Source organism: Pan troglodytes, chromosome 13, assembly GCF_028858775.2.
Source record: "Pan troglodytes isolate AG18354 chromosome 13, NHGRI_mPanTro3-v2.0_pri, whole genome shotgun sequence".
Taxonomy (NCBI): domain Eukaryota; kingdom Metazoa; phylum Chordata; class Mammalia; order Primates; family Hominidae; genus Pan; species Pan troglodytes.
In genome coordinates this window covers 70,414,888-70,429,106 of record NC_072411.2, presented here as the reverse complement: position 1 = coordinate 70,429,106, position 14,219 = coordinate 70,414,888, and positions in this window count along the sequence as shown.

Sequence of the window (14,219 nt, the reverse complement as noted above, 5' to 3'; positions counted from 1 at the left end):
CTTTTGATTTTACAGACTCATAGGTAGAAGGGACTTGCCTTGTCTTAGATGAGACTTTGAACTTGGACTTTTCAGTTAATGTTGAAATGAGTTAAGACTTTGGGGTACTGTTGTGAAGGCATGATTGGGATTGAAATGTAAGCATATGAGATTTGGGACAGGTCAGGGGTGAAATGATATGGTTTGGCTCTGTCCCCACCCAAATCTCATCTTTAAAAGTAGCTCCCATAATCCCCATGTGCTGTGGCAAGGACCCAGCAAGAGGTAATTTAATCATGGAGACAGGTTTTTCCTGAGCTGTTCTCATGATAGTAAATGAGTCTCATGAGATCTGATGGTTTTATAAACGGCAGTTCCCCTGCACATGCTCTCTTGCCTGCCACCATGTAAGATGTGCCTTTGCTCCTACTTTGCTTCCTGCCAAGATTATAAGGCCTCCCTAGCCATGTGGAACTGTGAGTACATTAACCCTCTTTTGCTTTATAAATTACCCAATCTCTGGTATGTCTTTATTAGCAGCATGAGAACAGACTATACAGTGTGCTTTATAGAATATTTTTTCTATAGCCATTGAAATAATCATTTGAAAAATCAACTAATTTCATGAACAATATGGATAGTACATAGATTTCTGCTACTGATCATTATTTTATTTCTGGAATATATAGTACTTTATCATCAGCACATGTTAGATTCAATTTGCTTACGATTTATTTAGAAAGTTTGCACCTGTCTTGTTTATTACAGAATTAAAAGCAGTGCCTGACTGTGTTCCATTTAAATATTTGCCTTTAATTTTGCTACTTTGACTTATTACGGATCTGAGAAAATAAATAAAATATCATTTCTTCAAGGAGAACTTCTCCAAACTCCAGCCTAAATTAGATCCCTTTTAAACCCTCTCATAGCACCCTGTATTATAATTATACACTTATCTGGAAAGTTGTTTATTGACTGAGTTATCAACTAGGCTTTAAGTTTCATAACAACAGGGGATTCCATCTATTTAATTCACTGCTATAATCTTAGTGCCTAACCTGTGAACAGTATGAGGAAATTTCAAATTGAAGTTTCTAGGAAAATTGAATTAAAAGTAGATCCGGGCAAGATGGCCAAATAGGAACAGCTCCAGTCTGCGGCTCCCAGCAAGATCAACACAGAAGGTGGGTGATTTTGCCATTTCCAACTGAGGTATCCAGCTCATCTCATTGGGACTGGTTAGACAGTGGGTGCAGCCCACGGAGGGTGAGCAGAAGCAGGGTGGGGCATCGCCTCACACAGGAAGTGCAAGGGGTCGGGGAACTCCCTCCCTTAGCCAAGGGAAGCTGTGAGGGACTGTGCTGTGAGGAGCAGTGCATTCTGGCCCAGATACTACGCTTTTCCCACAGTCTTCGCAGCCCATAGACCAGGAGATTCCCTTAGGTGCATACACCACCAGGGCCCTGGGTTTGAACCACAAAACTGGGTGGCCATTTAGGCAGACACTGAGCTAGCTGCAGGAGTTTTTTTTTCAAACCGCAGTGGCACCTGGAGCACCAGTGAGACAGAACCATTCATTCCACTGGAAAGGGGGCTGAAGCCAGGGAGCCAAGTGTTTTAGTTCTGCAGATCCCACCCCCATGAAGCCCAGCAACTAAGATCCACTGGCTTGAAATTCTCACTGCCAGCACAGCAGTCTGAAGTCAACCTGGGATGCTTGAGCTTGGTTGGGGGAGGGGCGTCTGCCATTACTGAGGCTTGAGAAGGAGGTGGTTTCCCCCCTATAGTGTAAACAAAGCCACCGGGAAGTTTGAACAGGGCACAGCCCACCGCAACTCAGCAAAGCCGCTGTAGCCAGACTGCCTCTCTAGATTCCTCCTCTCTGGGCAGGGTATCTCTGAAAGAAAGGCAGCAGCCCCAGTCAGGGGCTTATAAATAAAACTCCCATCTCCCTGGGACAGAGCACCTGGGGGGAAGGGGTGGCTGTGGGCACAGCTTCAGCAGACTTAAATGTTCCTGCCTACTGGCTCTGAAGAGAGCAGCGGATCTCCCAGCACAGTGCTCAAGCTCTCCTAAGGGACAGACTGCCTCCTCAAGTGGGTCCCTGACCCCCGTGTATCCTGACTGGGAGACACCTCCCAGCAGGGGTCGACAGACAGCTCATTCAGGAGAGCTCTGGCTGGCATCTGGCAGGTGCCCCTCTGGGACAAAGCTTCCAGAGGAAGGAACCGGCAGCAATCTTTGCTGCTCTGCAACCTCCACTGGTGATACCCAGGCAAACGTGTCTGGAGTGGACCTCCAGCAAACACCAGCAGACCTCCAGCAGAGGGGCCTGACAGAAGGAAAACTAACAAACAGAAAAGAATAGCATCAACATCAACAAAAAGGACATCCACACAAAAACCCCATCTGCAGGTCACTAATGTCAAAGACCAAAGGTAGGTAAATCCACAAAGATGGGGAAAAACCATTGCAAAAAGGCAGAAAATTCCAAAAACCAAAACGCCTCTTCTCCTCCAAAGAATCACAACTCCTTGCCAGCAAGGGAAAAAAACAAAACTGAGAATGTTTGATAAATTGACAGAAGTAGGCTTCAGAAGGTGGGTAATAACAAACTCCTCCAAGCTAAAGGAGCATGTTCTAACCCAATGCAAGCAAGCTAAGAACGTTGAAAAAAGGTTAGAGGAATTGCTAACTAGAATAACCAGTTTAGAGAAGAACATAAATGACCTGATGGAGCTGAAAAACACAGCATGAGTACTTCGTGAAGCATACACAAGTATCAATAGCCGAATCGATCAAGTGGACGAAAGGATATCAGAGTTTGAAGGCCAAATTAATGAAATAAAGCATGAAGACAAGATTAGAGAAAAAAGAATGAAAAGGAACGAACAAAGCCTCCAAGAAATATGGTACTATGTGAAAAGACCAAACCTACATTTGATTAGAGTACCTGAAAGTGACAGGGAGAATGGAACCAAGTTGGAAAACACTCTTCAGGATATTATCCAGGAGAACATCCCCAGCCTAGCAAGAACGGCTAACATTCAAATTCAGGAAATGCAGAGAACACCACAAAGATACTCCTCAAGAAGAGCAACCCCAAGACACATAATCATCAGATTCACCAAGGCTGAAATGAAGGAAAAACTGTTAAGGGCAGCCAGAGAGAAAGGTCAGGTTACCCTCAAAGGGAAGCCCATCAGACTAACAGTGGATCTCTCTGCAGAAACCCTACAAGCGAGAAGAGAGTGGGGGCTAATATTCAACATTCTTAAAGAAAAGAATTTTCAATCCAGAATTTCATATCCAGCCAAACTAAGCTTCAAAAGTGAAGGAGAAATAAAATCCTTTACAGACAAGCAAATGCTGAGAGATTTCGTCACCACCAGGCCTGCCTTACAAGAGCTCCTGAAGGAAGCACTAAAAATGGAAAGGAAAAACCGGCACCAGCCACTGCAAAAACATACCAAATTGAAAAGACCATCAACACTATGAAGAAACTGCATCAACTAATGGACAAAATAACCAGCTAGCATCATAATGACAGGATCAAATTCACACATAATAGAATTAACCTTAAATGTAAATGGGCTAAATGCCCCAATTAAGAGAGACTGGGCCGGGCGTGGTGGCTCACGCCTGTAATCCCAGCACTTTGGGAGGCCGAGGTGGGCAGATCACAAGGTCAGGAGATCAAGACCATCCTGGCTAACACAGTGAAACCCCGTCTCTACTAACAATACAAAAAATTAGCCAGGCGTAGTGGCGGGTGCCTGTAGTCCCAGCTACTTGGGAGGCTGAGGCAGGAGAATGGCGCGAACCCGGGAGGTGGAGCTTGCAGTGAGCCGAGATTGCACCACTGCACTCCAGCCTGGGTGACAGAGTGAGACTCTGTCTCAAAAAAAAAAAAAAAAAGAGAGACTGGCAACTTGGATAAAGAGTCAAGACCCATTGGTGTGCTGTATTCGGAAAACCCATCTCTGTGCAAAGACATACATAGGCTCAGAATAAAGGGATGGAGGAATATTTACCAAGCAAATGGAAAGCAAAAAAAAAGCAGGGGTTGCAATCCTAGTCTCTGATAAAACAGACCTTAAACCAACAAAGATCAAAAAAGACAATGAAGGGCATTACATAATGGTAAAGGGATCAATTCAACAAGAAGAGCCAACTATCCTAAATATATATGCACCCAATACAGGAGCACCCAGATTCATAAAGCAAGTTCTTAGACACCTATCACACGATAATAGTGGGCGACTTTAACACCCCACTGTCAATATTAGACACATCAAAGAGACAGAAAATTAACAAGGGTATTCAGGACATGAACTCAGCTCTGGACCAAGCGGGCCTAATAGACATCTACAGAACTCTCCACCCCAAATTAACAGAATATATATTCATCTCAGCACCACATCGCACTTATTCTAAAATTGACCACATACTTGGAAGTAATTTAAAATAATTTTTAAAATAATTACTTTTAATATAATTTTAAAATTATTAAAAAATAATTTAAAAGAACTAGAGAAGCAAGAGCAAACAAATTTAAAAGCTAGCAGAAGACAAGAAATAACTAAGATCAGAGCAGAACTGAAGGAGATAGAGACATGAAAAACCCTTCAAAAAATAAATGAATCCAGGAGGTGGTTTTTTGAAAAGATTAACAAAATAGATAGACTGCGAGCCAGACTAATAAAGAAGAAAAGAAAGAAGAATAAAATAGGCACAATAAAAACTGATAAAAGGGATATCACCACTGATCCCACAGAAATACAAACTACCATCAAAGAATACTACAAACACCTCTATGCAAAATAAAACTAGAAAATCTAGAAGAAATGGATAAATTCCTGGACACATACACCCTTGCAAGACTAAACCAGGAAGAAGTCGAATCCCTGAATAGACCAATAACAAGTTCTGAAATTGAGGCAGTAATTAATAGCCTACCAACCAAAAAAAGCCCAGGACCAGACAGATTCACAGCCAAATTCCACCAGAGGTACAAAGAGGAGCTGGTACCATTGCTTCTGAAACTATTCCAAACACAGAATCCTCCCTAACTCACTTTATGAAGCCAGCATCATCTTGATACCAATACTTGGCAGAGACACAACAAAAGAAAATTTCAGGCCAATATCCCTGATGAACATCAATGCGAAAATCCTCAATAAAATACTGGCAAACCGAATCCAGCAGCACATCGAAAAGCTTATCCACCACAATCAAGTCAGCTTCATCCTTGGGGTGCAAGGCTGGCTTAACATACGCAAATCAATAAACATAATCCATCACATAAACAGAACCAATGATAAAAACCACATGATTATCTCAATAGATGCAGAAAAGGCCTTCAATAAAATTCAGCACCCCTTCATAATAAGAACTCTCAGTAAACTAGGTATGGATGGAACGTATCTCAAAATAATAAGAGCTATTTATGACAAACCCACAGTCAATATCATACTGAATGGACAAAAGCTGGAAGCATTCCCTTTGAAAACCAGCATAAGACAAAGATGCCCTCTCTCATCACTCCTATTCAACATAGTGTTGGAAGTTCTGGCCAGGGCAATCAGGCAAGAGAAAGAAATAAAGAGTATTCAAATAGGAATAGAGGAAATCAAATTGTCTATTTGCAGATGACATGATTGTATATTTAGAAAACCCCATCATCTCAGCCCAAAATCTCCTTAAACTCTTAAGCACCTTCAGCAAAGTCTCAGGATACAAAATCAATGTGCAAAAATCACAAGCATTTCTATACACCAATAATAGACAGAAAGCCAAATCATGAGTGAACTCCCATTCACAATTGCTACAAAGAGAATAAAATACCTAGGAATCCAACTTACAAGGGATGTGAAGGACCTCTTGAAAGAGAACTACAAACCACTGCTCAAGGAAATAAGAGAGGACACAAACAAATGGAAAAACATTCCATGCTCATGGATAGGAAGGATCAATATCATGAAAATGGACACACTGCCCAAAGTAATTTATAGATTCAATGCTATCCTCATCCAGCTACCATTTACTTTCTTCACAGAATTAGAAAAAACTACATTAAATTTCATATGGAACCAAAAAAGAGCCCATATAGCCAAGATAATCCTAAGCAAAAAGTACAATGCTGGAGACATCATGCTACCTGACTTCAAACTATACTACAAGGCTACAGTAACCAAAACAGCATGGTACTGGTACCAAAACAGATATATAGACCAATGGAACAGAACAGAGGCCTCAGAAATAACACCACACATCTACAACCATCTGGTCTTTGACAAACCTGACAAAAACAAGCAATGGGGAAAGGATTCTCTGTTTAATAAATGGTGTGGGGAAAACTGGCTAGTCATATGCAGATCACTAAAACTGGACCCCTTCCTTATACCTTATACAAAAATTAACTGAAGATGGATTAAAGACTTAAACGTAAAACTTAAAACCATAAATACCATAGAAGAAAACCTAGGCAATACCTTCAGTACATAGGCATGGCCAAAGACTTCATGACTAAAACACCAAAAACAATGGCAACAAAACTAAAAGTGACAAACAGGATCTAATTAAACTATAGAGCTTCTGCACAGCAAAAGCTGTGAACAGGCAACCTACAGAATGGGAGAAAATGTTTGCAATCTATCCATCTGACAAAGGACTAATATTCAGAATCTACAAGGAACTTAAATTTACAAGAAAAAAACAACCCTATCAGAAAGTGGGCAAAGTATATGAACAGACATTTTTCAAAAGAAGACATTTATGTGGCCAACAAACATATGAAAAAAAGCTCATCATCACTGGTCATTAGAGAACTGAAAATCAAAACCACAATGAGATACCATCTCACACCACTTAGAATGGTGATCATTAAAATGTCAGGAAACAGGCCGGGAACAGTGGCTCATGCCTGTAAACCTAGCACATTGGGAGGCTGAGGTGGGTGGATTGCCTGAGCTCATGAGCTCGAGACCAGCCTGGGCAACACGGTGAAACCCTGTCTCTACTAAATTACAAAAAATTATCTGGGCGTGGCAGCATGCGCTCATAGTCCCATCTACTTGAGAGGCTGAGGCAGGAGAATCACTTGAACCTGGGAGGCAGAAGTTGCAGTGAGCCAAGATCGTGCCACTGCACTCCAGCCTGGGTGACAGAGCAAGACTCCGTCTCCAAAAAAAAAAAAAAGTCAGGCAACAACAGATGCTGGAGAGGATATGGAGAAATAGGAACGCTTTTACACTGTTGTTGGGAGTGTAAATTAGTTCAACCATTGTGGAAGACAGTATGGTGATTCCTCAAGGATCTAGAACCAGAAATACCATTTGACCCAGCAATCCCATTACTGGGTATATACCCAAAGGATTATAAACCATTCTACTATCAAGACACATGCACATGTATGGTTTATTGCAGCACTATTTACAATAGCAAAGACTTGGAACAACCCAAATGCCCATCAGTGATAGACTGTATAAAGAAAACGTGGCACATATACACCATGGAATACTATGCAGCCATAAAAAAGGGTGATTTCATATCCTTTGCAGGGACATGGATGAAGCTGGAAACCATCATTCTCAGCAAACTAACACAGGAACAGAAAACCAAACACCACATGTTCTCACTCATAAGTGGGAGTTGAACAATGAGAACACATGGACATAGGGAGGGGAACATCACACACTGGGGCCTGTCGGGGGGTTGGGGGGTAGAGGAAGGATAGCATTAGGAGAAATACCTAATATAGATGATAGGTTGTTGGGTGCAGCAAACCGCCATGGCACGTGTATACCTATGTAACAAATCTGCATGTTCTGCACATGTATCCCCGATCTTAAAGTATAATTTAAAAAAAAGCCAAATGTGGTGGTGCACGCTGGTGATCCCAGATATTCAGGAGGCTAAGGTAGGAGGATCACTTGAATTCAAGTCGTGGAGGTTACAGTGAGCCGTGTTTGCACCACTGCACTCCAGCCTGGGTGACAGAGTGAGATCTTATCTCAAAATTAAATTAAATAAATAAATTGAATTAAAATTAAAAAATGAACTTCATTTGTCAACATAAGTTCGTCAAGTTTAATCCATTATTAACTGAAGAAAAATGGGTGCCTTTTAAAGATTTGATAATAGAATGAAGTCCAAAGGAGCCAAATCAGGACTATAAGGTGGATGCCTAATGATTTCCCATCGAAGCTATGGTAAAATTGTGTTTGTTTAATGAGAGGAGTAAGTAGGAGCATTATTGTAGTGGGCAAGGACTCTACAGTGAAACTTTCCAGGCATTTTTCTGCTAAAGTATGGCTAACTTTCTCAAAACACTCTCATAATTAGCAGATGTTATCGTTCATTGGCACTTTAGAAAGTCAACAAGCAAATGCCTTGAACCTTCAAAAAACTTTTGCCGTGACCTTTAATGTTAACTGGTCCACTTTTGCTTTGACTGAACCACTTCCACCGCTTGGTAGCCATTGCTCTGATTGTGCTTTTTCTTCAGGATTATACTGGTAAAGCCATGTTCCATTCCCTGTTACAATTCTTCAAATAAATGCTTCAAGATCTTGATCCCACTTGTTTAAAATTTCCTTTGAAAGCTCTACTCTTGTCTGCAGCTAATCTGGATGCAATGATTTTAGCACTCGTCAAGTGGAAAGTTGGCTCAACTTTAATTTTTCAGTCAGAATTGTGTAAGCTGAACAAGTTGAGATGTCTATAATGTTGGCTTTTATTTCTGCTATTAATGGTTGGCTCTCTTCACCTAAGTCGTGGACAAGATCTTTTCTTTGTAAATTGATGTGGATGGTCTGCCATTGTGCACTTTATCTTCAACATCATCTCATCCCGTCTTAAAATTATTCATTTGTAATCTGCTGATTTATTTGGAACATTGTTCCCATAACCTTTTTTAAAGCATCAATAATTTAACTATTCTTCCACCCAAGCTTCACCATAAATTTGATGTTTGTTCTTGATGTTTTTTCTTCAAGTTTAGCAGAATTCATGTTTCTCTAATAAGGGCTCTTTTAAAAGTAATATCTTAACCTTCTTAGTGCCTAAAACTAGATTCTCTTTAGCCATGCTATAGCAAGTTAGTATGAGTTTATTTTGTTGCAAAAAAAATTAAAATCCGTGCATTATTTTTTTCATAATATTCATTTCCCATGAACTATTTGAAGACCCCCTCATATATAATAGAAAGCTTTAAAAGTATTTGTGGAACACATAAATAAATGGCAATTTGAAATCTGGTAATGTGCCAGGGTCTTTCTCGGTTTAAAACTTTCCTAATGCTCCTATAACAACCCAATGTCCCTTACTTACTCCGTTGCTTTTCTCAAAATATCTTTACCTGCTTGAACTGACATGCCAAAGGGTATGTTTGAAGTCCTTAAGACTAGATAAATTCCACGTGATTCTCCTCCTCATCCACTGCCCTAGCACATCATTAAAAAGTGGGGCATTTTCTAAAATTAGAAACCAAGTGTTACTCAAATAAATGTATTATCCAGAGAGTATTTTCTTATAGTTTTCATCCAAAAGAAAATGTATAGTCACTGGCTTAAACAAGTCCTCTAAACCAAAGCACAATGAGGCACAGTTTGTTACCTGAGAGCTGCCAAATGCCAACTTTTCAAGACCAAAGATAAGACATGCTAAAGGTCAGTTCTGGGTGGGGAACTCCAGTTCCCTGGGGATTTCCATAATCAAATATAGGAAGGTAGTTTTTCACATCCCAGCTCTTTGGAAGGGCCAAGAAACTCTATGAACAGGAGTGAACAATTCCTGTTTTTCTGATTCTCCTTTCCCACCAAAGATTCCTAACTTTCAACACAGTTGCTGAAGCTTAGGTGAGTTCCAGTGTTTAACAGGATACTAAAGGTAATCTCATTATTTGCCATCAATTACATCTTTAAAAAAAAGGTTCCAAGGAATTGTCAAGACATATTTTTCTGATTTCTTAAAAATATATATCTCATAATGAAGAAAAGGAACAGTTACATTTTGCCTATAGTGACATTTTAAAATTAATTAATTTTACTTTACTGTATTTATACTCAAAAATAATTTAAGGTACTTACAAATTTGTTTGCACCAATTATTAGGCTACCAACAGTGGTTAAATCTATAAAATGCACTGATAATATAGTATCATATTCAAAGTTTGTCAATTTTACAATTTAGAATTTATAATCGAGTGTTCAGTAAGTTTCCATTCAAAGGGTAATTTTTAATGAATAAATTAACTTTGTTCATAGGCAAAAATAGAATTTGAACTGGGCACAGTGGCTCATGCCTGTAAACACAGCTATTCAGGAGGCTGAGACAGGAGGATCCCTTGAACCCATGAGTTTGAGGCTGTAGTAAGCTATGATCACAACACTGCACTCCAGCCTGGGGAACAGAGTGAGACTGTCTCTTACAAAAAAAGAGAATTTGTTTATTAAAAAATTCATCCTTTGAATTACAACTTATAGAGGACTTACAATGTGTTGAAAACTATTCTAGGTGCTGGGCATATAAATACATAAAGAGAATATATTCCCTGCCGTCATGGACTTGAGAGACTAAGAAGGAAAGGGATAGTTTTGTACTGTGTTATCTTAGCTAAGATGAAACCATATTTCTCAGAACTTTCTTTCATGTATAATTTTGGTTTCCTGATGATCACAAGGTACATCAGTTTGAGATTTGGAAGGTAAAGGGAAGGGAAGCAACAGCACTGAAAGTCAGTACTGGGTACCAGGGGCTGCTGCAGCTCATACACATTGTCACTGAGCTGCTGGGTCACCTCGTTGGTAATGGGGCAGCTGGCCAGCATCCCCTCCAGTTTCTGCCTGATCTCCTCCTTCAGCTTCTCTTAGTCCCACTCCTTGCCTCTGGTGGTGAGCAGATATATGTGCATTTCCATGGTGAAGGCCACCTGATTCTTCTGCAGATTTTCCCCATCAAGGTTGCAGATAATGAGAGATAGGAGTGGGTTTCAGTCTCCTCCTGGGTTCCTGCTTGCCCTTGGTCTCCCCAACTTCATGCCTAAATTTCCTCCTGACTGCCAGTTCTGCTGACCCATGGAGACCTCAGGCTCACCACCAGAGGCAAGGCAACAGCCTTCCATAGATTTCTTCACCAGCACACCCAGTGGCATAAGGTTTAATCCCTATAATCTCTAGATATATATCAAGAGAGTAGGGTGGTTCTACCTCTCTCATCAAATCTGATACAAGGAGATAGACATTGATCAAAGAATCATACAGTGTACTATACAATTACCAATTTTGTTAAGGGATTTGAAGAAAGAGTATAAGCTGGAATGAGACAATATAGGTATAGTGCTTTTAATTGGAAAGAGCATGTCAGGGAAGACCACTTTGAAGGAGTAATATTTTAGCTGAGTTTGAGTAGATATTAGCTAAGTCATGAGTTATACAAGAGGAATGGTGTGTGCAGGAGTTCTGAGATCTGCCCCTTTGGGGGAAGTAAAGGAGTATCACAGTAGCTAGGGTAAGGAGAAGAGGCAGCATGTATTAAAGAAAGCCCAGGCCACTGGGTTCCTGTAGTTTACCGTCTTGAGGCGTCAATCAAGGGGGATTTGACAGGATTTGACAGAAACAGGCTTTCTGTTTTTAAAAGATTACTCTGCCTGCTATATAGAGAAAATAATCACATATATTTGAAAATTAAGACCATTGAGAATTAAGCATTTTCTATAATGAAAAAGAAAATTCATTGAGAATTAATGAATTGTCTATAAAATTCAGCATTTCTCTGCCTCTTGAAATAAAAATTATATACATGTCAAAAACTCACAACATGCAGGAAAATAAAGAACTACCCCAGAGTACTCAAAGTCTGATCACCAAATGTGTGAAGGACGGTGGCTTAGTTGTTATTCTTGATGAATCATATTGCCATATCATAGATGCCTTTTTCCCTTCACACTTTTGGCAAAGTCTGAGATTTTGAAACAAGAGAGGCAAACTACAGTTTAAAGATTCTGACTACAGCAATGAATTAAAAAGAGAAGATTATTGGAACCCATGTTAAAAAAAAAAAAACATGGGAGTCTCATTCTAACAGACCTCTTTTCAAATATCACTGGATCTGTCTCTTTCCATCAGATCTTGAGTTAGCCACATGATGATTATTGTGCCTGCAAAAAAATAAATCTCATTCTCACACTGTAGATGCTTTTCATCACCTCTGTTGCACTTCAGATTTTTCTTATATATTTTTATTCCTTCTCAGAAAGGGGGTTTGGAGCCATAATTCATCAGTATCAAGTTTGAAAACTATATTACAAATTGATTCTTTGCTAGTTTAAGTGGCCAAAAACTGAGTCATATAAGGAAAAATTAACAAGGGTGGTGATGATAATGATGATGATAATAATAATGATGGAATCTGGAATTGCTAAGAGAAGGCTGGCTTAAGAACAAGTTTTACAAGTGGAAAGGCTTAAAGAAAACACAATTATGAGTTTAGGTTGTTTGGTTTTCCCAAGGGAAGAAAACTGATAATAAAGAAGTCTGATAAGGACTGAAAAATAAAGAGATAAGAAGCAGGAGGTTATTACAGTGGGACAAATGAATAAAAGGGGTGTGGCAGTGGGAATAAAAAGGAGAGAAAATGCAAGTCTTTTAAAAAGTAAAGGTGAAACTTGGGACAAGGTGGCCATCTAGACACAGCCAGGAAGAATTTCTCCCACTGAGAGAGATCAGAATATTGAGCCGAATGATATACTCCAAATAGATCTTCAGAGACAATGTACTAAGAGTGGAGAGAGAAATGATGCAGACACCAGGGTTGAAGGTGGAGGAAGCTGGGAATTCTGCATGGGGTTGCTGAGCACCAGGACTTGTTCCTGACCTTGAACGTCTCCCAAAGAAGGGGCAAGTGAAATAAATATGGAGCATCCCACTGACACCACAGACCTCTGGGATCCTAGCTACAGGAAATCCCATGACCCCAGTGGACATTTGAGTTGGCAGGGGGCACTGCCTGGAGAGTAAGCAGAGACTGAGCTTGAATCTACACAAAGCCCAGGTGGTTTGGTGCAGGGACAGCTGCAGCAGAACATGGCCATAAATGCCCATCCCCCAAGGTTCTCCAAACTCCTCTAGGTGGCCTTGGTCTTTATTATGTGCTAGACGTGAAGAGAGCAGGGCTGTCTTTCCTGTGGGAATGGGCTGAGTCTGATCTGCCTGCCCCCCTGTCTGCTGGTCCCTCCTAGAGCGCCTGCCAGGCTGTGCTAGCTCACAGCATAGATTCAGTCATCGTGCTGAGCACTGTTCCCAGCAGCCCCTGCTGCCCTACCAGAGCACTTTTACTGACAACCCCTGCCATAGCATGTTCACTCATGACCCCCACCCTGCCCCACTGGAGTGCATTTGACTGCAGTCCCCAACAGAGCACTGTTGCCAGCAGTCTGGGAGTACCTTGGCCAACTCCAGCACAGCTAGTGCTTGACCTCAAGCGGCCAAAAGAAAAAACCATAGGCTCAGTCCCAGCCCCCTTGTGTTAAAAACTACACAGGCCAGAAATGCAAAGCTGAGCTTTGGGTCTCTAAAGGCATCCAGAAATGAAGGCTTTTCGCTATACCTGACTTGCCCCACATTCAAACACTCAAGGACTATAAAGATCACAAAAATAGAAGGCACCATCCAAAGGATAACAACTTCAAAGGATATAGGTACATCAGCCCTCACAGAGGAGAAAGAACTAGTGTGAGAACTCCAGAAACTCTAAAAGCCAGAGTTTCCTTTTCCCTCCAAATGATCACAGTAGCTTCCCAGCAATGGTTCTTAAGCAGATAAAAAATGTCAGACATAGAATTCAGAATCTGGATGGCAAGGGAGCCTAATGAGATACAAGAGAGGTTGAAACCCAATCCAAGGAAAACAGTAAATGATCCAAGAGTTGAAAGACAACATAGCCATGTTAAGAAAGAACCAAACTGAACTTCTGGACATGAAAACTTCACTATAGGAATTTTGTAATACAACTGGAAGCATTAACAAGAGAATATACCAAGCAGATGAAGGAATCTCAGAGCTTAAAGACTGCTCCTTTGAAGCAACTTAGGCAGACAAAAATAAAGAAAAATACTTTTTAAAAATGAACAAAACCTCCAAGAAATATGGGATTATGTAGAGACCAAAACTATGACTCATTGGCATTCCTGAAAAAGGAGACCAAGCCACTTGGTAAACATATTTGAGGATATAGTCCAC